The sequence below is a fragment of the Pezoporus occidentalis genome, unplaced genomic scaffold (assembly GCF_034315485.1).
Source record: "Pezoporus occidentalis ecotype Australia unplaced genomic scaffold, CSIRO_AGI_Poc_V1 ctg215, whole genome shotgun sequence".
Lineage (NCBI taxonomy): Eukaryota > Metazoa > Chordata > Aves > Psittaciformes > Psittacidae > Pezoporus > Pezoporus occidentalis.
The window spans coordinates 878,149-898,903 of NW_026914018.1; positions in this window are offsets into that span (position 1 = coordinate 878,149).

Sequence of the window (20,755 nt, forward strand, 5' to 3'; positions counted from 1 at the left end):
GCTAGTACTTTTCCTCCTTTCCTGTGGGAGCCTGCATCCCTGAAGGTGACAAGGGGAAATTTCTCCTCATAAGGTTATGAAAACTGCTGCTTGGCTGACATATAAATGCCCATTGTCCTTCAATGGCTCCAGACTTTTAAAAGCAATTCACCCCGAGACCAGTGGAAATCTGCTGATGTTAAGCTTCCTGTTGCCACTCTGAAGCTGCTTTCCCAGTTTTCTGTGAGTGATATCCTCTCTCACTAAGGTATACTTTAACAATAAAACATTTCCTCTTTCCGGTGTTTCACCTCAAAAGAAATGGCACCTTAGTGGCCATCCAGTCTCTGATCAATTATTTTTCCTTTCTTTTTTTTGCTTTCTAAACTCTATGAAATGCACTTATCTTGCATCTTCTCTCAGTGAATATACTGGATGTTGTGGATATTGAAAACCATTTTAAAAAACAAAAACAAAAAACAAAACAAAACAAACACACACACAAAAAAAAACAACACCCAAGCCAACAAAATAAAAAAACAAACCGAAAACCACAAAACCAACCAAAACAAGCAAAAAACCCAACAAAAACCAAACTACAACAACAACAAACTGAAAGAAGGTAGGTTTATATTAGACATTAGGAAGAAATTCTTTACTATGAGGGTTTACTATGGAACAGGTTGCCCAGAGAAGCTGTGGCTGCCCCATCCCTGGCAGTGTTCAAGGCCAGGTTGGACGGGACTTTGAGCAACCTGGTCTACTGTGAGGAGTCCCTGCCCATGGCAGAGATGATCTTTGAGGTCCTTTCCAACTCAAACCATTCTATGATTTAATGAAAAATCTTTTAAAATCAGGACATACACAGGATTCAACCAAACTTGCACAAAGAGCAATAGCATTTCTCTAATCTCAAGGATATGTCTATGATTCTATGAAACCTGAATTCGAGATGTTCCAGTATTACGCTAATTTCAGACTCATGGAAGGCTGAAATTTCACCACTGGTGAGAAACCTGAGACTTTCTGTATATTCCCAAGAGTGACAAAAGTGGAATGGGAGGCAAGCTTCTTCGTATAGGTGTTGACTATAAGAAACACGACTAAGTGGAAATATCTTGCTAAATGATCATGAAAAATGCAAAGCAGCATTAGGGCAGCAAAAGCACATATCACAGCTCAAAATTAACTAAAAATAAATTGTGTCCGCAGCACAACAAATTATCAGCAAGACAGATAGCCAAAAGAGGAAAATCATAATTGTTTCCTCTTGGGTTGGATTTCTGAAAGTAAACAGTCAATCTAGTCCTGACATTGTAATGGAAAATAGAATTCAATAGCACAGAGTAAACCCTTGGGAAATATACAATGGCAATGCAGTATTTAGAAGCCTGGCCATATGAGGAAAAGGACTGATGATGACAATTGCTCTCTAAGTCAGTGCTGAAAGCAGACTGAGAGGAAGTTTGGTCTGCTGGGAGGCAGCAGTCTGGGTGCTGGGAGACCTTGGGCTCCACTGGGCCTTCTGTTTACTTCTGATCTCTGAACTAGGCATTGAATCCTCTTATCTACATAATGCTTCCCAAGTGACACCTCTGTCTGGAAGGAGACATAATCAGGATTTTCATCACACTCTAAACCAGAAGAGAAGTGGCAAACAGGTTTTCAAATAACATCACAAGAAGTTGACATAATGATGTAATAAATAGCTCTAAGAGACCATTCTATGGTGATGGTACAGATCACAGCTATGAAAGTATAAATAAGTCATAACCAGCCACATACCACAACATAACCTGATCTTATTCTCTGTGCTAAACCTGGGCAAAGAGGAAGCAAAGGAACTGGATACCTCAACTGTGTATCATCATCTAAAACATCTCTAGCAGGGAAGCTCTCAGCTGAAAAAATTCAACTGTTCTCCATCATCATCCTCCTCTTTGCACATAACATAAGGATAAGAAAATACATAGCAGTATGACCCTATGCCACAGCCACATTCAGAATCACATTATTTTAGCAACAGGGGAAAAGGATTTTGTCCCATCGGCATTACCACTTACACCAGCACGGTACAAGCATCACAGCCAACTTAAGCCCCAAGATCTGTTGCTGACAAGATGGAAAAACAGCCTGGATCAGGGGAGAAGTAAATGGGGTAGGGCTGCCCAGCCACATGGTCACCACCATATCACAGTGAGGAGCAGATGTACTGAACTACACCAAGAAAAGGGGTGGTTCAGCCCTTCCGTTGTGCGAGCTAAATTCCTTATGAGGATGGTCACTGACAATACCTATTGTGCCTGTTTTGTGCAAGTTTCAGACACCTCTGACCCTCAGTGCCATAGGTATGTAATGAAAATGAAGAATACATTATTAGTCACTTAGTTTCTCCATTAGAAATTATACTTAAAGAATTCATGAAAAAAAAATATCACTTGCAAGTGCTATTCACAGCTAAATAGAACTTACTTCAAACACTACAGACAGGAAGTTATTAGGTTAATGCTGCCTTTTACTCTCATGCAAAGATGATCTTTAGCTCCTCTCCCTGTGGAGGTGAGGAGGCAGCCATCCTCTTCCTGGTATTTTGCTGCCATGTCCAAACTGCTACAGCAGAGCATCACTGATAGATGGTCACACTCCTGCACCTGCCCCATCACACTGACCAGCATATCACATCATCTGTGGTAGGTCTCATCCCTGTGACTGCCAGAGAGAGTGACAAACACTCCTCCCCTACTATGATACCTTTATTTTCCAAAGGATGTGCCCTGGGACCATGTCAGGTTTTGGGGAGACAGGAGAGGAAATCAGTAATTTCCTCTGCTCCCTGTGTGGTGCAACTTATAACCAGATACCAATACTTTCTGTCAGCATGGAGAGCTCTGGACTGCACTGTGCTAAAAGAGACCTTAAGTGTTCACTACAGTGATAAATAACTTCCAGGATATTTGAAAATATGAGCTGGTGAAGTATTAATACTCATTAAGGAAGGCCACTTTGGGTGAAACAGGTTTTGTACACTTCTGTGCAATTTCCATAAATACCTCAAGGCTCCTCAGGTCCTGGACAACACAAGGGGAAGCACATACCTTTCTCACAAACGTACATTCCTTGGTTCACCATGCGGTGCAACACCCTTCCTGCTGAGCTGTTTGCAGCAGTGGCTGGAATTTATCCAGTGCTTTTAATCTGACCATAAACAATGTCAATGCATTTGTCTCTCTCATCTCTTAATATTGTTTATACTCAGCTGGATGTAGAGAACTTTGGCTGGATCCACCTGGATTTCTTTCCCTGCTGCTTTCCAGGCTAATTAGTATACCCTGTCCTGTTTACTAACACCATTACACACCCCCAAGAAACAAGGTGTTGTGGTGATTCACATCCATTGGCTTGAATTTGGGTGTCTGTGTGTGAGAATCAATACTTTCTGTAAGGTTATAAAATAGCAGTGGCTACCAAGAGGAGTCGGCACCATACCACTGTGAATTCAGCAAGGCCAATATAGCAGGAAAATGCAACCATGGCATTTAACAATACACAAGAAACTGAAGAGAGCTCAGGTCATGTCTGTGCACTTCCAATCAGGTGTTCAAAGCTCTCAGCAGTTCAATAAATATATTTTTATCTAAATATTTGAAAGGTCTTCACATCAAACAAGCTGAGCTGTTGTAAAAACCCGGCCATTTGTCTTGGAGCACTTGGCAGAAGTATGCAAGAACTATGTACATTTTTGTGTATTTTGACATTTTGACTAGGGACATTTTTGTGTATACAAAAATGCACGTGCCAGGAATTGCTGCAAACACACAAATTAGAATACTTCTGATCTTCTGAGCTTTATAAATGGAAACAAAAATCAGAGTGTGAATCACTATATTAGAATCATAGGATAGTTACGGTTGGAAAGGACCTTAAGATCATCTAGTTCCAAGTCCCCTGCCATGGGCAGGGACACCTCACACTAAACCATATCACCCAAGGCCTCATCCAACCTGGTCTTGAACACTGCCAGGGAGGGAGCATTCACAGCTTCCATGGGCAACCCATTCCAGTGCCTCACCACCCTTACAGGAAAGAATTTCCTCCTTATATCCAATCTAAACTTCCCCTGTTTAAGTTTTAACCTGTTATCCCTTGTCCTGTCACTACAGTCCCTAATGAAGAGTCCCTCCACAGCATCCTTATAGGCCCCCTTCAGATACTGGAAGGCTGCTATGAGGTCTCCACGCAGCCTTCTCTTCTTCAGGCTGAACAGCCCCAACTTTCTCAGCCTATCTTCATATGGGAGGTGCTCCAGTTCCCTGATCATCCTCGTGGCCCTCCTCTGGACTTGTTCCAACAGTTCCATGTCTTTTTTATGTTGAGGACACCAGAACTGCACACAATACTCCAGGTGAGGTCTCACGAGAGCAGAGTAAAGGGGCAGGATCACCTCCTTCAACCTGCTGGTCACACTCCTTTTGATTCAGCCCAGGATATGGTTGGCTTTCTGGGCTGCAAGCGCACACTGCCAGCTCATGTTCATTTTCTCATCAACCAGCACCCCCAAGTCCTTCTCCACAGGGCTGCTCTGAATCTCTTCTCTGCCCAACCTGTAGCTGTGCCTGGGATTGCTCCGACCCAGGTGTAGGACCCTGCACTTGTCATGGTTAAACTTCATGATGTTGGCATCAGCCCACCTCACAAGTGTGTCAAGGTCCCTCTGGATGGCATTGCTTCCCTCCAGCGTATCAACCGAACCACACAGCTTGGTGTCATGGGCAAACTTGCTGAGGGCACACTCAATCCCACTGTCCATGTCAGCGACTAAGATGTTAAACAAGACCGGTCCCAACACCGATCCCTGAGGGACACCACTCGTTACTGATCTCCAGCTGGATACTGAACCATTGACCACAACTCTTTGCATGTGGCCACCCAGCCAGTTCTTTATCCACCGAGTGGTCCATCCATCAAATTGATGTCGCTCCAATTTAGAGACAAGGATGTCGTGTGGGACAGTGTTGAACGCTTTACACAAGTCCAGGTAAGTGACATCAACAGCTCTACCCCTGTCCATCAGTTCTGTAGCCCCATCATAGAAGGCCACCAAATTGGTCAGGCGGAATTTCCCCTTAGTGAAGCCATGCTGGCTGTCACCAAGCACCTTGTTGATTTTCATGTGCCTTAGCATGCCTTCCAGGAGAATCTGCTCCAAGACTTTGCCAGGCGCAGAGGTGAGACTGACTGGTCTGTAATTCCCCGGGTCACCCATTTTCCCCCTCTTGAAAATGGGGGTTATATTTCCCTTTTTCCAGTCGTTGGGAACTTCACCTGACTGCCATGATTTCTCAAATATCATGGCCAGGCTAAAAGCCTGGTTCCACTGCCAGTGGTTGATGCAAACCAAGCTTTCCTTGCCTCTACTTTTACAGTGAAGCTATCCTGTGAAGTATTTTTTCTTGACTGGATGCTGTGTGGAAATGACTATAGTTTTCTAAGCAAGAGTATGCAGAAGAGTGGGCTTGTTACTGTCCTGATTTCCTAGGAGAAATTCCTAGGGAAAGAGCTCTCTCCAGTGTTAATGAAACGGCCAGTTTTCTGAGTAATTACCCAGATTTGCTTTGTTCTATATTTCCATGAAGTCAAAAGACATTTCAGGTGGTGGAACATGATCTGATTGTCAGTCTGCTCTGGGTCAACAATACACAACTTCATCACAAGTCCCTTATTTTTTCTAGTGCCAATTATGTGTTAAGTGTTCTGCAAATAGCAGAGGAGGAAAAAAAAAACTCTGGACCCAGATATACACAGACAGTGCTTCTTGTTCTCATTTTTCAAATATAATCACAGATGTTTAGATGCACTCTTCTCTAGCAGCTTCTTACCTCCTGCTCACTTTCACAACAGCCTTTTAAAATTTAAAACATGCTTGAGGCTTTTGATTACTCAGGAATGCTTTAAAGCTCTCCTCAAACTCTGTTGCTCTGCATGTTCCCAGTAATCCTACACGGGCTGTAGTTCTTTATCCTTCCTATTATCTTTCTCCATTATACACTTTTCTTCCCAATCTGCCTACATGCATTGCAGAAATAGTCTTTGGCTTTCCAAAATGCATCACAGTAAAGGACAAACAAACCCACCAGGATGCTCAAGCTAAGCCCTTGAAGTCTGATTTCAGGGTGCCTCCCAGTCCAGGCAGACACCTTTCAATGTCAAAATTCTCAGCACAAAATATGCACATTTCACAGCATAATAAAGGACAAACTTGAAGTGAACCTGCTTTAGGTTTATCCACATAGAAAACAAAATATTTAGCAAAATAAAAAAAATGTTGCTGCTGTAAACATTGATTGCAGGAATTGCAAATAAAGAGAAAGAACAACCCTGACTGCTCTAAACAATTCCTAGAAAGAAATTAAAATCAAAAGTATTTACATTGCTTGGGTATAATTATTCTTCCACAGTGTCTATACTAGATACATTCATGGGGACAGATTTATTTAGAGCTATTTAGTAAGGTTATAAAGATACAGAATCCAGCTTAGGATCCTTAAACTGTTGAAGTTGGAAAGAATTATCCACACATTTACTTTCTTATTTTTTTTCTTTAAGCTCATACAATTAGCCACTGCTGTGGATAGAATAAAGGTCTAGACTGACTTTCAATTTGAAGCTGCACACCATTTCTCATGCCTGTGCATGCATACCCTGCACTGGCTGCTCCTCAGTGCTCACAAGCTATGCCAGCTCTGTGGGCACATAACACCAGCCCTTGCTTCTCAGGAGACATCAGCAATATGGTCAGGTACATATATTGCTCCTGGTGTAGGGAAAACTAATTTCACAGTAGTGTGAAAAACCTAGCACACGGAGACAGTCTAACAGTTCAGTCAGATGGTTTTATAAGAGACTGTCCCAGTGAAGACAGGATTATGTTTATTTTTTCTAACAGGGTCTTACGGTTAAACTCCATGTCATAGGCTGTTCTTGCCCAGATTAACCTCAGCTTTCATCTAATTTATACTGAGCTGTTGACCGATTGCCTCATGGGAGCATTTTGATAGCCAGAGACTGTCAGCCTAGAGGTGCCCTACCTCAAATTTTCTTCACTGCAAGTAATACTTACCTGAGTAAAGCCTGAAGAGGCACACCACACTGTGCAGATCCCACAGGTTTTCTGGGGATTTCTGCCACGTCCTCCAGGCTTTTTGTTTTCACAGACACAGCAACTTGCATGGGAAATTATCAAAGTATTTTAAAACATTTGAGTGTGCAGGAGATGGCCAGAAACCATCTACAGTTTTTAGCAGCATGAGGGAGGAGTGAGCAACTTTCAATTGCAGAATATCAAATCTGCCCTTATGATCTGCCATATCTGAAGTAAAACAAGATTAAGCTGCAACTAAATTTCCATTTCATTCCATCAGCCCTGGGAGAAGTGTTCTGCTTGGATGGAAAGGCAAAGGTTGGGAGTAAGGATTAATTAGAGAATTAAGCGAATAAGGGAGCAAGGAGAAGACGACTCTTACAAAAGGGAATGGAAAGAAACCACAAACTTCAGCACTTTAGATATACTTTATCTTCTCTCCCAGGAGAGACAAACCCTACATTCAGGTGCTAAAATAAGGAGCACAGTTGCCTTAGGTTTCTCGTTTTATCAGGGTGGGAGACAGATAAAGTTGCTACAGAACATCTCTCAGCTAGCAGCAACACCAAGGCCATGCTCTGAATTTACAGTTCACATTAAGGGGCCTGCAGTTAGGGATCTTCATCCTTTTAATCAAGATCTCTGAATCTTCAAGGGAAAATAGAAAATATTTACATAACAGAGCCTTTTAGAGGCACTTCTTGCATACTTAGCATAGAATAAATGTGCACATCAGCTTACCGGGCAAACAACAAGGATACTAGAAAAGCAAAATAATGTTTTTAAATAGCACAAAGGTAAAATTAGAAATCCTAATTTTGGGGGGGGAAGGCTTAGCAGAAGGAAAGACATTTATATTTTGAACATTCTTACTAAGATAAGAACAATATTGGGGAAAGGTGATTTCCATGATTGCCAAAAGAACAAGTGGAGATACAGCCATAGTTGTAAAAAGCACTTTTTCTACAAGAATTTAATTTACAAAATAGTACCATGAAAAAGAATCAGTCTAACACGCTCTTTTGAAGCAGTTTCACAGTAGGAGGGATTGCTAGCACAGGTATGCCAATTAGTCCTTTCTTAGCAGGCGTGCACAGATCTAACCGATTTCCCTTTAACTGCAAAGCACTTACTGTTTGCTCTCTATCAGATTTTCCTTCAAAGAAAGAAATGAGTAAGTTGCAGACAAAAGTTCACAAACTCAAACCAGTGGCACAAATCTAAACCCAAAATAACTCAAACTTTGTTGAACTTCCAGATCAGAAGTTTAATGTGTGATTTATAGTGCCACTGAGTGCAGCCATGACAACGGCACATTCCAGAGCCAGCTATATCTTAAGCATTAGCACTTATGGTTACAAATGCATTCAGCCTATGGCTACATGCTAAGCACTATTTGGAAGAGCAGAAATAGTTCTCTAGCAACTGTGATAAATAAAGTTTTACATTTGAGATAATTTTCTGTCTATTCACAAAGACATTTTCCCATTCCAAGAATGTGAGCTTCACAAGCAGGCTCTTTCTTGAGTCCAAAGTTCACACATCAAAGTCCTTCATTTTGGATTCCATAGTGACAGAAAGTCATACATGTGTCCAGCCCGAATGCACCACCTTTAAATTCAAATAGCAGGTAGAAAAAGTACTCCTTCCAAATAGTTGTAAGCCTCAGGTATTAATGCACCACATTTATCTGATACTGAAATTTCTGAAAAATCACTGTTTTAAACTAAAAGACAGATTAAAAATAGAAGGTCAGCAACTAGCTATACTCTACAGAGAATTTCCCTGTCTATTATCAACTTTGAAGTTTTTTTCCATGTTTCTAGTGGAAATAACAAAAGATTAATGATTCATAACTCTCATTTACATATAACATGATAAATTCTTTCAGTAGGAGTCTGTGTCAGTCCTTTACTTATTTACATGTAAATTGGTGTTATTTGAAGGTAAATTATACCTTAGAAACCAATTTTTCCCATTGTTTATGAGGGTGGAAATGAAAGGAAAGTCTGTTCACGTGATCTTTAGAACAAGCATCCGTACCTACACTTCTTAGGACAAGCATTACAAAGGGGTGGTATAGCATTGCTTTTGAAGCAAACTGATACACAATTCAAGTGGTAGATTATATCTAATGTTTTACCGTGTGGAAGGTGCATAAGGAATATACAGAGCACAGACAAAAGCTGTACTCATAATTTGCTACAACTTACAGCTGATGTACATTGTCAGGGTCTAATGTCAGAAAACTGAAAGACATTGCCAAGCGTTGCATATTCCTTCTAGAATATACCAGCCCTTCAGATAATCTGATTTTTCCATATTTCTATACTAAATTTACTTGAAAAATAGTCTGCCAAAATATATAGGATTAATGCTTATAGAGGAAGTTACAAATAAGACTGAAATAAGCTCATCAAACTGAGTGTGCGCTTAAAAGAGATAGCATGATCAATGCTCCATGGCTGGTGCAAAGATTTGGCCTACATTAGCATAGATTAAACCAAGATCCAAATCTTAGAATATGGAAATTATGTTATTACAGTGCTGAATTCATGGAAAACACAATGAAGCAAGATATGCAAAGAATGGGTTTAGAAGCTAATGAAGCTACAGGCACCTGAGAATACATGTAATGGGTAAAGAATGTTACTGTTTTAAGTTTTGCTGATATGAGTAACCATGCCCTGAAGAAGAACTCCTGAGTGCAAGGCACAAAATAACCTTTAGTACTAAATCTGACAATAAATTGTTTCATAAACATCACTTTGGTTCACATGGGAGACAAGGGCTACACCAGTATGGATGGGACTGTTCTTATCTACACTTCATCTTGTCTTCATCACATGTTTTTGCTATACAAAAAGCTGACACTAAGAATTAAAAAAAAAAAAGAAAGTTAAATAAAATTCAATGTCATACACATTAGTATTTATGGTTTAGATAATTTTTTTCTCACCAGCAGCACTGGGAAAGTTTTCTTTGGCAACAACAAAAGGACAAAGCAAGCGAAAATCCTAAACAAAGTCAGGTTAAAGGCAGGATCCATTTTGATTTAAACAAGCAAAGCAGCAAAATATTCCACACTCACTGGTTCAGTTTTGCAAGCACTCTTTAGGGTATCCCATGGAGATTCTTCACAAGCTTCATCCCCCAGGCCATTTTTTGTAGTCATAGCATGACTATAAAACAAGATTTCATGATTAATTTCTTGTCCTTGCAATTCACCAACCCAATTAAACAAGTTACAACAAAGGTGATTCCAAACAAAAGTGTTCAGCTCTGTCCACTTAGACAGAATTCAAGTTTGAAATTGAGATCATGGCCCTGCCCTGATCATAGCAAGAAAGATGTGGGTGCCACATGCTGCACACACATCTGGCTTGGAAGATTTCTGCATATAGCGACACTGAAGCATCTGAGATCTGCCAATTTATGAAGCAGAGGGTGGTTAATCTGGCTGCAAGCTTCCAATTAGTGGAATCAGGCACAGCCTCTGCTGTGCTTTGCTGCCTATGGTCTCCATCAGGAGTTCTGCTGCCACCAGAGTTTCTCAAGCAGATAATCACTAGAGTTTTAATTAAACAAAGGCCTGTCTGTTCCAGTTGAATACAGGAGAAACTGTTTGTCCAAAGCAGCTCATCTAGCACATTTTCAAGGATTTGTACACATGCTAAAAATGGCAGTCAACACGCCTACACAGGCTTTACTTTTAGGTACATATAATTTAATAACACACAGTGGTTTTGTCTCAGAAAAGTTATTTGGGAAGACAGAGAGGGGAATAGAGAGCCAGGATGTCTTTTGTATTATCTCAGTAAAATAGAGAAAGAAAAATTCATGTCATTAAAATCAGATGACTATTCATAATTTCAGAAATACTTTGAACACGTATTTACAGATGGAGGGCTGAGCAGAATTCTCATGTATTTCATTTGTAAGCTATTCACTTAACCCTTCGCTTTTTGCAACAAAAGCTACCACATGAAGACTTTTTCATTTAAAATGAAAACACAATGAATAAGGAATGTGAAGTCATAAAGCAAATGCAGTCTGAACTTTATGTAAAAAACAAAACCAAAACAAAAAGCCGAAACACAAATGAGTTCAGCAATCTTTAACTTCTTCACTAGTCACGTGGAAGCCTTTGTTTCTGACCTCATCTCACTTAGAGCGGAAAAGCTACAAAAGCACCACACTGAACAGAGCAAGAAGGTCTGCTGCAACAAAACAGCTAGAAGCTGACTTTCTAGGGTTGCATTTGCACACGGAAGTGCAGTTCTCAGCTCTCCTCAGCATCTCAAAAGTAGAATCCTGAAATCTGGTCACATTTCATAAAGAGATAGACACTTGTTATCCCAGATTTGTTAGAAATCAGAATTTTTACACATAACCAACTACTTTTTTGTTTTCCAGGTTCTATGAGAAAAACATATCAATTGGGAAGGAAAACTTTTCAGAATTTTAAACTTTTAGGAATAAAATTTTTCTCTTTAAATTTTTGTTTCCCTCCTTAAATTTGAACTAGATGTTATGTTGGGGTTATTGGAGCTTAGAGGAGATACACAAAGTGAGAGGAGACTGCCATTCAATCTCACTGACCTTTGGATCCTGAGAAGGTAGAAATACCCCCACCTCCTTACAGTCATCATTTACCTGCTCTCTTTCACTGGGCTGGTATAGCATGAGCCATGAACAGCTCTTCCTCTCTTGTCACCCCACCCAGTGCTCTGCTTCACAAGTGTTTGTACTTCACATGTATTACAACATTATAATTATTTGAGATAAACAACAACAAAACCCTATTTTTCTCCCCCACACCAACACACATACACAATACTTTCTTGCTTTTTTCCCCTGCACATGCCTTTCATTACTATTAACCATAAATATTTAATATTCACAGGGTGCTATAGAAAAATCTTTTCACGATGTTGTTACCCATCACTTAAATGTCATTTAAGTTTCATTCTGAAAAACAAACTTGATTTAGAGCTGTGCATTTTCTTATTGACTGTCCTTAACAAGCTTCCACCACCAAACAGATCTGCTTATTAAAAGTTACAGTTCTCTGCCAAAGTCATGCTTTCTGTATGTATTAAGGAACAGGGATAGTTACAGGCTTTTCATTATTCACTGAAAAAGCAACAGTGACTTAAAGCAAACACACAAGACCTAAATGGAAAATACCCCCAAGTCCTAGTATGCCAGTGGCTTTGAAGGCTTCAGCACTTTCCTTATTACAGTCACAAATACTTGCCTCAGCCTGCAGCAGAACAGGGAACTAGTCTGTACCCTGGTAATGGGGTTTCTCTCCTCCTAGAATGCCTGAGGACAGCATACATACCAGCAAAGGTACAAGCAAGACACTCACAGGCAGGACACTTGAGTACTCAGACTGTCTGACCTGTTACATTCTCTCTTGCCAGCCTCTAGCACAGCAATGCCCCTATGCAGAGGGAGAGAGCCCTATCAATGGAGGGTGACACTGCCTGCACACAGCACCCACAAGCAGAACCAAGGATCGCACAAGAGGCTCCTGTACTCAAGGCTGTGGTAGGTGTGCTTACAAACTTCTTTATTACTACAGCTTTTACAGCTATCTCCCATAATTGCATGCTGGCAGACAGCAGCAGAGAATCAGGGAGGCCCTGTGAGGGGAATCATGCATCGTTGTTTGAAATGTCAGATCTTCAACAGTTCTAATTTTCCTTCCCTGTGCCCTTGCTGGAAGACATCCTTTCCTTCTTCCCCCAGGTACAGACCCTTTGAGCTGTTTCAGTTGTCAAAAGAGAATGTGTCTGTAAAGGAAACAGTGTGTCAGAAGAGGGGCATGGAAAAAGACAAAAGGCAAGAGAAGCGGGAGCTAGGAGGGATGGAGTTCCAGCAACGGGGTAGTTATCACAGGAGACAGAATGAGGAAGGAAGTACAGAGCTAGAGGACGTGGGGTGTGAAAAGATTAGAAAAGGAGTGAAGCACAGGCCAGAAAATCAAGGCTGGCAGGAAAGAAAGGGAAGCAGCCGCTTTGTTTTTGAATTTTTATGCATGAGTTTTTCCCCTTTATTTTTGTATGGAGCATCAAGCAGCACAACAGAAGACACAGATAAACTGGTTAGTAGTTCAGCTTTGACTGGGTCTCTCTGCTATTATTCTTGTTTTCTTCCCTTTCTTTCCCCACTGGGGTACAGAGTTACATGCTGACAAGCAAATCTGCCAAGGCCAACTTCATCTTCATGTCAGCCTTCTGCTTCATTGCCTTTTAGCCTTCTTACTCCTCCAGAAGTATCACCTCACCAGCTCTTGAAGACCGAAGTTCCCAAGGTGTCATCTTTCCTTTGCTCAGCTGACATTCAGTCAAAAGCCCTCAAGCTGTTACAGCCGATGCTTACTTAAGTAAGAAATTAGAATTAAAATCCTACTGCATTAATAGAGGCTTCTTTGCTGCAGAAACTGGTGGCCATTGCAACAGTTTAACACTTGCAGTGTTTATGGGCTTCAGGTATTTTAAAGTAAACAGAAAACATGCTGGGTTTGTTTCTCCTTTAGAAGTGAAAATACCTAATGTTATTTTCTTGAGTTTTTGAATGGTGCTGAGAAGGGAGATAAAAACAAAGAAAGATTCTGGCAGATGAATGAAATAAAAATTCTAAGCTTGGGACTCTCTTTTGTAACCAATGCTACTGTCTGAAACATATGGATATTAAGATCAATGCACTGTTACATTAACACCACTTCACATAATAGTGCTACAAACAAGGATACTTGGTGAAAAGGACTCCAGAGCTTTCAAAGACTGAGAAGATTTGTCTCTTCCTTCACCTCCATCAGCACCCTGTGCCTCCACACACCTGCTTATCAGGAGTATGGACAGAAAAGGGAGATTTATCCTGAAAAATTTCACTGCAAGCTCCGAGTACAACAGAATTTATTATCAAGATCCTCCTTCCCTCAGCAGTCTCTTCAGACCCAGGCACTTAGCCTGAAGAAAACCACTAGTCCGTAGCTATTCCACACAGCCAGCTGAGACTGCTACAGATGTTTTGTTCTGCTTTATCTACACTGTACTTGGGGAAGGGGATATCACACTATGCCAGGTGTCCCACAACAAAGTATGAGATTAGCATGAGCAATACCATAGATAGAGCTGTAGCATCTACCTGATTCTGTTCATTGTGGTTAAAGCAGTCCCACAGGGACAGCAGTATGGTGTCCAACATTATTTGTGTTAGTAGGTTTCAAACCAGCCTGTTACTCTCCCATTGATAATGTTTCTTTATCTCTGTCATGGTGTCTTAAAACAGTGGACTAATAATTTTTATTATTTTTTTTTAAAACATCAATCCTACATTGGTTCAGTGCTCAGAGCTCAGAACACTTCCATAACAGCACCACAGACATTAATGGGAGTTTTTCTGAAGTGTGAGTTAACTAACCTTACCCTTCTTAGCGACAAAACATTTTAATATATTTTGTGACTTTATGATACACTTTAAAAAAAATAAATTCAGGTTGACTGATGTCTATGCAGCTGTGCTGGAGGATTAGATATATGCATGGAAACTTAGAAGTTTAATCAAGGTCATTGTTCCCCTCCTAAAACAACAGCAAAAAAAACCCAGCAGCAAAATTTTAACCTGTGGCCAATGGGGATTTGGGGATGTGCATCATAAAAAGGAGTATTACTGATTTCAATCTCTTGAGAAAGAGCAGAGGACAGCCTCATAGCAAAATTCAGAATTAATTTTAATTTCCTGAATTTATTTCCTCATTAAAACAGAGAGAATTTTTTACTTTTAAAATGTACTTGCAAATATGGAAAAGAGATAACATTAAGCTTTTTTCCAAAACATTCTAGATGCACTTTCAGTGATGATTTGCTATGGTCATCTACTATTAAAGTAATAACTTGTGCTTAACCTTTAAATTTCAGCAGCATGAAACAGTCTGTTACTGGCATATGCCAGCCCAGACCTTTCTCACTTAATATTATCTCTCTCCCTTTCCTTATCTGGCGATTAGCTTCAACTGTCTTTAGTGCTAATGAATTATCTTCCAAGCAAGAAGGAATGCTGCAGACAAACCTCTCACAACAAATCGCCAACTCGGTGAAATCATCAATGAATCCTCCAGGTGGTTTCCCACATGGCCCCTTCTCTTTGTTAGAAGTGGTTAACTTCTATGCAAGGGCATTGGGACATTCCAAAAAATTTTGCCAAAATTATTGACAAAATAATTTGAAGAAAATAATAGCCAACAACTGCTTCATCCCACATATACATGACCCCTGTTTCCCACCTATATTCTTTCCCAACTTTCTACAATCTACTGTGTAGCAAAGCTGTGGGTACTTTTTCCAGTTCCGTTCCATTTTTTTCCAAGGCAAAGCAGCACTGGAAAATTAGATTAGTGTAAAGATGTGGCATGCAACACATTTGATTTCACTGGACTGTAGCTCTACAGGGTTAATGGGCTCCATAGGCCCCTGAAAACAAAAATGTTGTCAAGTACAGTGGCAAGTGAGCAGTCAGGTGTGAGCTTTGTAATGCCAGTATAGTTGGCAAAGACCTCTTCATGTGAAATCATGATTTGATACAAAAGAAAACAAATTAATGAAAAAAAATGAAAACCAGGCAAGAGGACTCTTAGTCTGTGCCAACAGTATTATAACAGAAAGCTGGAAAAGTTTCATCAATCCCATGCCATAGAAACATGCAAAAGCAGTGAAGGAAGTGGATAATATTCTTTATGGTATATAGTGAATTGAAGCCAAACTAATTGTCTGGTCTAATTGTGGTCTGCTCCTTTATCTCCTAGAACTAGGGTGAGCCAAGACACAGTCTTTGGGAATAATAATTAAACACCACCACTTTAAAGACTCATTGATTTGCTCCTTGCCAGCTGTTCTTCAATACAAAGGAGAATTTCCACCTGGTATAGAAAGGACCACAGAACCTGACATATTGTGGAAATTCAGTTCACCTGTTGCTTTATATTTTTCTCTGGTACTGATGATGTCTGTGATGTTCCTCCTAAGGCTAGAATCCTACCATCTTTCTTGACACATAAGCCAACTTTACCAGTAGGTCAGTCCTTATTTTTTTAAACATAATTTCTGCTACGAAAAAGTCAAGCCTCATATATAGGAGGAAAGATACACTTTTCAAAGCAAGCAGAAGTTTTGTACACCCCTCACAGGGATACACGCAACCCTTGTCTGTACTCGCGAATATACAACTGGACTCCAGTTGAAGTATGCAGCCTTGTTTCTGTCACTTAGGAGAAAGACCTTCACAGCACATGCTATTGAAGGAGAAACTGGTCTGCAACATCCTTTCTTATTCACCACTGACCAAGACCAACCCTAGGCACAAGCAAAGTAGGCAGTTATCTAGAGGATCATAGCAGCAATGCCTCTGGTGTGCATTTGCCTCCACAACTGAATTGCGAAAAGGCTACTGTTGCTTTTAGCAACTGCATGCTCCAGGAGCTGCGTGGAGTCAGGAGAAGGATTTTGATAGCAACCCCCACTCCTCCTGTTAAATTATCAGCTGCCACCCTCTCCTGTCCCACCTTAGCCTTTGGCATAGTGGAATTCAGTTCTGCATACACTGCTGAGACAGTTCAAGGATCTGGTGCTCTGAAACAGATACTAACCTGGGGAGAATAATACCCAAGCACCTAGTGGCAGGACCTGATCACCAATGCCTGCTATAAACACCGATGCTCTCTGTGGAGCTGGAGAATGGTATTACTAGATAAGAAATGTAAGAAAATCCCTGAAAATTCCAGCACTGTGGCATGATTTCTAGTCTTGCTGTGAAAACAACCATGCAGGACAAGATGGAATTCAGCTTCAGTACTGAAAATGTCTGATTTAAGAAAATAAAATGAACCAATAAAACCTAGGAGGTGGAAGAAAACCCAAAACCAAACAAACATAATCCCCCAAAAAGCCATCAGTAAAGTTACTGTTGGATCCTTTTCAATTTGCCTTAGTTATCACATTATTTCTGGCTTCTCTTCAAAGAAACAGTACTCCCTGTGCAGCCTTAGAACAGCTGGGCTGTTAGCATCTGAGGGTGCTGTAGTTTGCAGAGAAACAGGACCATGAAGGTTTGCAAAAGCTGCTTTCTTCAAATCTGGCCCTGCATCATAATATTTTCATGCATGAGATAGAGACAATACTTAACCACCTCACACATAAGTGAGGAGGTTAAATGTGTTTACATAGGTCCCTGTGCAGAAGGTTAAATCCGTATGCTCTCTGTGCATATTACATCATATTTGTTACTATTTTTACACTATATTAATTCCTTTTATGCATATTTCCATAACACTCCCTCAAAGCACCCCAAGACAACAAAAGAAATGCCACCTCATCCTGTCTCACAGTTTCTAGATTCTGCTCTTTGTTGCTATGAAGCTTTTTCCTTCCCTGTTACTGAGATATTTTTTTGTTTGGATATTTGCATTAAGTCAAGATGAAGCATTTGGCCATGATTGCTGCTTATTCCTCACTGGCTGCAATCCTTGTTTTTCCCTGCGGTAGAGAAGCCGGTCACATTTTAGTACAGGGACAGTGGGAGCATTAAGAAACAAGCAAAGGCAGACAAGCTTGCTGTAGCAAAGAGACCACTCTTCAGGAATGACAGATGCAGATGGAGAATAGCCAACAGGCTGAAAATTCATTGAATTAAACACTGAGCTGCAGTCCTCACCCCCTTCTTGCTCTCACACATCAGGCACTTAACTGTTTTCAGTGCCTGCATCTAGGATCTTACCATGCAGCTCGGACAAACTCCCCAGTCTCAGATCCTCAGCATATTTACAAATCATTTCTCCTTCTTTCACACAGAGAGAAAAGAAGAAATTATAAAATAGATATCCCAGTCCACAAGGACTCTGATTTGCTTTGCACCAACCACATCATGTTGGCTGGTACCCATTTCTTGGGAAGTTGATCCCTCGGAGTCAATTGCCCTGTATTCAACAATCACCTGCAGAGCACACCCAGTTTAAGAGCTACTCCAACACACCTTCAATGGTAACTGGGTTGCCTTGTAACTCACAGTTCACCCTGTTCAAGACTTTCTGACTTGACTCATATCCAGTTCCACACACATCAGAACCTGATGTGGAAATGTATCTGGATTCAAGCTCCAATATCACAGTAAGTTGGATGACTGCCAAAGACAGAAATTAATTGTCATCAGTGGGGAATGGGTATGGTTTATATCAACAAAACAACCATTCTTCTCTCAGAAGGAGACATGTTAGTTTAGATTAGCTAATGCTGTCCACTGCTGACCTGGTTATCAACTAGGAACCTGGCATGGAGCAGAGGACTTGCTTACAACCTTACACATTCACAAGCAGCAAAAGTAGCTCCTGCGCCGAGGCTGCACCCAACATCAACAAGACGAACACAGATACTGGAGATTCCTATTTCAGCACTCAGCCTTATGCACCTTAAGAGTTAAAAATTCTCAGACTTTGCTGTTCCAGTCCAAAGGAGCATGTAACTAAAGCTTATCTTGACTACAGCAAAAAGACTCCAGGTTAGGCAGCTGCCATTCCTACATGCAAGCAACAAGACACATATGAATAAGAAAAGCTTTGACAAGTGAGGACAGTGCTTTCTGTGCACTGCCTTCACAGCTTCACTTTCCTAGTCCTTCAGCTCTTCTAATCCTACAATCTCATCAACATTGCTCCACATGGGAGCAGCACATCCATAAATTAAAACTGTTTTGAGCAAAACTGCCTTGTCCCAACACTAAACACATCACCTCCTATAATTCAAAATTGCATATGGCTTAAGCTTTTTTTCATTTTCCCATTTTTTGCTCCCACAGGGGCACGTCTCCAAAACCAGATGTAAGCATTTAATCAAGTCCTATTAAACAGCCTGAAGAAGTCCTACATCAAGATTTCCTTCTGAACCACAGATTTGTATTATTTCCATGGCCATTCAGTGGGGCTTTTTAGATAACAGCAGTCATGATGGGCCATCTCCAGAGGTGGGCCAAGTCCATGCAAGCTGTTCTCTGTGCTACCACCACCACCACATTCATCTTGTAAATCCCAATTAAGCACATGTGTGTGCATGTGTGCTAGAACACTTCAAGTTTCTAGCAGTCCCTGTGGGTGTGCACACATGTTGGGACAGGGGCTACTGAGCTGGAGAATGGTGCAGGCTTCTGGAGTGAGTGCTCATGACACAAGACAGAGCACTCACACTTCCACCTCTGTGCCTGAACCCATCAGCCTGCTAAGAATTGAGAGACAGTGGTGACATGTCATGATGACTTCACAGACTTTTGACTTGGAGCTCAGCTGCTCCCTGGGTACAACATGAAATTTAGGAAATCTGATTGTGGTTCATTTGGTTTAGGGTCTGGTGTGGGTTTGCTTTTATTTTAATGGGATCTGATGTCTTCCAGGGAGGCTACACAGTTTTCAGAATAAATAAGGTTTGATGAAAAAGAAACAAAAAAACACGTCTTGAATTTGTAGATAGCTAATGGGTGAAACATACGCCGATGCTGCCTCAGGAGCAGCCTTACTCATTAATTTTAGACCATAGTAATAAAACTGAGACATAAAGGGATTTCCAATGTTTAGAAATATCCCAATTCTTTTGCCAAAACAGGAACACAAATGACTGAACAAAATGCCTAGTATGTGTAATAAGCCTTAACTTTGCCAAAATCCATTATTTGGCAAGAAAATCTTGACAAGAAGATTAGCAAGGCATATATTAGACTCCCCTTAAGAAAACTAATGAATACTTTTGTTTACATCAAGACTGGGCACTGGAATTTTGATATGAACTGGACCATTTTCAGAATGTGAGGGAACATACTGCTCTAGAGATTGCTTCATCTCACCAGACATGATTTGGCATGACTTAGAAGTCAGAATCTAAGCTTCAGGCTGCTTCCTATCAATAATTTAGTGAACCACACTAAGAGAATAGTTAGCATTCCCAGATTTATGGTGAGAGCTATGCTAATTATCCTCACCTCTAAATATTATTTTCTACATTTAATTACCTTGCCAGTGAAAGAGTCTGATGATAACTTAATAAAGCCTTGTAGTTCATCACAAGAATGTCTTCATGATCTAGTGTACATAAATGCAAACCAAAACTAGGAACAAATTGAAAGACACACTTGAAAAAAGGCAATTTCAACATTGTTGAATCATTAGGAATATGACCAGCAATAACAGCAACGTACATATATATGTACATATATATTTTATGCAGTTAACAGAGTCAGTAGCCAAATGATAGGATAATATGTTCATATTTGGGAATCAGAAGAAATAATATGATATGCAAAATTTCCATGTATTCAATTAGTTTCCTTGACTAATTCCCAAAGGCCCCTGTTCTACAAAGCAGGACACTCACTCATCTCCACCTACTGAATCTCTCTGGAACACCCCAAAAGCATTCTCTAAGCATAGCTATTCTCTAAGAGCTTCTGTCTTCTGTCTTTGCATGACTTCAAGCCAAAGGCTCTTTTTTTATCATTGAAGACTTTTTACCTAGTCTCTCCCAGTTTCCTTAAAACCATTAAAACATTAAACCTATTTCTTCTACCTCACTGTTTACTAGAAACATTTTAGAC